This window comes from Bison bison, unplaced genomic scaffold (assembly GCF_000754665.1).
Source record: "Bison bison bison isolate TAMUID 2011002044 unplaced genomic scaffold, Bison_UMD1.0 scf7180017862269, whole genome shotgun sequence".
Lineage (NCBI taxonomy): Eukaryota > Metazoa > Chordata > Mammalia > Artiodactyla > Bovidae > Bison > Bison bison.
Window position 1 is genome coordinate 6,545 of NW_011492841.1, and position 3,982 is coordinate 10,526.

A 3,982-nucleotide genomic window follows, 5' to 3' on the forward strand; every position below is an offset into this window, starting at 1 on the left:
TCTGACAGTCAAGGCTATGGTTTTTCCAGTGGTCATGTATGGATGTGAGGGTTGGACTGTGAAGAAAGCTGAGCGCCGAAGAATTGATGCTTTTGAACTGTGATGTTGAAGACTCTGGCGAGTCCCTTGGACTGCAAGGAGATCCTACCACTCCATCCTAAAGGAGATCAGTCCTGGGTGTTCATTGGAAGGACTGATGCTAAAGCTGAAACTCCAATACTTTGGACACCTGATGGGAAGAGCTGACTCATCTGAAAAGACCCTGATGCTGGGAAAGATTGACGGCAGGAGGAGGAGGGGACAACAGAGGATGAGATGATTGGATGGCATCACCAACTCAATGGACATGAATTTGGGTAAACTCTGAGAGTTGGTGCTGGACAGGGAAGCCTGGCGTGCTGCGGCTGTGGTTCATGGGGTCTCAAAGAGTCAGACACGACTGAGCGACTGAACGGAACTGAACTGCAGGCAAGAAGTCTAATGGATTGACATTATTATACTATGGCTGTAGGTGGAAGTCCTGGATTATTTTCAGTGACTTTAAAATTAAGGTTTAGGCAGGAGCATTATGATGTCTAAATAAGCTGAACATTGTTTTCCATATTTACAAATGACCTGGCTGAAGAATTTTTTTTTTTTTTAACTTTATTAACAAGTGCTACTAGGACTGATCTGGGCCTGCTGAATTCAGTTTCAGCATGGTGACCTCACAGTACCACGAGGAGACATGGCTCAGTATCCTGTTCTTTGGCTATGTTCCAATGCTTCAACTACATGCTACTCCAAAACATGCCAATTTGGCCTAAGAATTATTTTGAGCTAAAGGCATTTGGAAAACAGCAAGTACATTCTTATCACCAGAGACAGGAAGTCAAGGCCCAGAGAAATCCACACAAACAGATTTTGTTAACTCATATCTTCCTTTAGTCTTCCCATATATTTTACTTTTTCATCATCACCTGTCTGTTCAACCTAGTATATAAATGCTTGGGTCTATGGCAACCCACTCCAGTGTTCCTGCCTGGAGAATCCCAGGGACAGGGGAGCCTGGTGGACTTCCATCTATGGGGTCGCACAGAGTCGGACACGACTGAAGCGACTTAGCAGCAGCAGCAGCAGCCAGTTCTTTGGGTTTTCACTTTCCTATTGGAGTTCCCATGGACATATGACAATCAATATGTTTTCCTCCTGTTAGTCTGTCTTATGTCAATCTAATTCTCAGGCCTAGCTGGAGACCCCAAGAGGCTTAGGGTGAGGTTTGCCTCTCCTGCAAACTCTCCTAGGACCACAAAAGAAAGGATTTGCAAAAAGCTATCTAAAAGGGACAAGAGGGCCCTTGGTGTAGGCTTGGTAGACCTAATAGGAAATGTTTGAATTCCCAGAATCAGATGGGTGGAAGGGTGTCTGCCTTAAGCCAAAGGTTGCTAGGGGAGGCCCAGAGAGATAAGCTGTCATATAACTGGGGACCAGTGACTAAATTTCTCCTTTGAATATGTTTCTTTCCTCCCCTTTCCTATTCTTCCTCCCAGTTCTGCCCTTCTTTCTTCTGAGTCTTCCTTTCCATTTCTTCCCCGCCTGTAAATAGGCTGCACCCAGGGCCTGGGGCTTGGTCCCACCAATGCCTCTATGTGTTTGGGTTTTTAATCTTTCTTCTACCAAAAACCTCCCCTGGTGATCTGCTGAAACCTGCACAGCCTTCTTAGATCAATGAATTTTAATGCACAGAATCAAATACAATTGTCTCTGGGGCTTCCACAGCATCACAGAAAGAATGAGCAGGAAGGCTGAGCTTACACAATCAACCTCCCCATGCTTAGACCCAAGATAACCCTAGAGTTGGGGTGGTGCAAAATAAGAGATCATGGGATCTGCCAGCCTCAGAGGAATTAAAACTACTGTACATCACTATTTTTACTATCCAAACTGAGAAAAAGTAGTGGTTCCTGGAACAGAGTTCCAATGAGAAGGACCACAAGCTCCCTTACAGCCCTGAAACTGCGGCTACTAATCCAAAGAAAACCAAATAAAATGCACTGGATGCTGGGCTACGCTCAAGACTAAAATTAGAAGTTTTGCACGCTACAAACTGAGCTAGCAGGATGACGAAGAGCCATGAGCTTTCCTCCCTACCAGCTTGGGATCAGTGGCCCAAATGTAAAACGGCTTAGCGAAGACCAAAGGCAAACTCTGAGAGCTGCTAATGAGGAACTAGGTTTGTAATAAGTGTAATGGATTCCCTCCTCCCCGGGGCACCGTGCTGCTTCTGAGCTCAAGCAGAAACCCAGCTAGTGGGTGGAAACTACTGCCCAGAGGTGGGGTCGGGTTTAGGGGGCAACTTCACCCTCACCGGGTCTTGTAGAAAGGCCTCTCCCTGCTCATTTCCGCCCAGGTGGAACCTCAGACATCCAAGACGGAATGATCTTTTCCAATTCATCCCAAGAATGAGATTTACCAGATCCACCTTCTTAGTCCTGTTATTGGAATTTTCTGACACTCCACGACAATTCTGAGTACTTTTCTCCAAGGTCACAAGGGAGTGTTCACGCAGCACCAAATGCACTTTCTGTGTCTCAGCACACCCCCACCGCCGCATCTTCCATCTCTTCTGTGGGGGCTGTTGGGGAAATAAATCCAGACTCAAAGGAACACGCATATTGATAAATAGAGTATTAGCTAATTTTATTACTGAGGGAAAAAAGTCAGAGCTCCTGCTTGTAGGTAGCCCACACAAGACTACAAAACTATTGTGGACTTCCAACTCTATTAATGTGGGATTAAAGCTGCAGTTGTCATCATCCTACCTTTAGTAAACAATCAGCATTACTCCAGGAATGATACTAGGCCTTCTCTGACAGTGCATCTACTAGACAGTACGCCGGGTTAGTAACATTTAATATTCCTCGGCAAGGAAGGCGGAGAGGCAGCGCGCCGCCGACTCCCTGCCGCGGAGGGCTGGGGCGGAGTCGGAGTCGCCCTGGGGGGCGTTTTCAACAGTCCTGTGGTGAGCCGGGGGTGTGCTCCCTCTACCGCGCGGGACCGCGGGCCCCTCGCCACCCGCTTAGAGGTTTGGACTCCTCAGGACGTGGTGGTCTTTAGCCAAGCATTTCAGAGAGGAACATGTCATTCCAATTCGAGAGCATACAACAGTAAACAATCGTGGTCAGCGCGGTGGCGGACAGAAAGGAGGCAGGGAAAGAGTAATCAAAGTGATCTAACGAAAATAGGCATTTTCCGTTTTCTTTTGGCCTTTTCCCTCAGTGGCCAGAGCACCAGCACGCGCGCTCTCCGTCCCTCCCCGGGCTGCCTCCACTCCCACTCGCTGTCTCCTCTTCTTCAGCTTTCCCTGGTCGACCCTCCCTTCCCCTTAGGATGGACGACCCCAGACTGCGGCTGAATCGCAGTCCACGGTGGGGAGCTCGCTTCGGTCCCAGTGCGCACATGTCCAAAGTCGGGACCTTTGCCTTGTTTTTAATCAGCTCCGGGAACAAAAGTGCCTCCGGCTTGGAGAAACCTTTCCCGCCTTCCGTTTCCAGAGTTCCTCGTAGGTCCAAAAGCTTAAAGCACACACTGGAATTCTTCGTTGCCCTAGGACCTTGGGGTAGTATGCATCCTTCACCCAGCATTTATGATGCGATGGACATGAGTTTGAGTAGGCTCCGGGAGTTGGTGATGGACAGGGAAGCCTGGCGTGCTGCAGTCCATGGGGTCGCAAAGAGCTGGACATGACTGAGCAACTGAACTGAACTGAACTACTAGGTGTGAGGCCCTGCCCTGGAGGACCCGCTGCATCGCGAGCAATTCCGAGATGCCTGCGGGTCGGAGTCCACAGCTGGAGGCACAGGGCGTGGGCAACGCAGTGGGGGCACAGCCGGTTTGTGTCCTTGGCACGGAGTGGTAACGTGGACGCCCTCAGTCCGGGAGGCTGCGGTAGTCACCTGGCGCAGGGCGGGCATTGAGGTGGGGAGGAGCCGGTGGGAAGGCT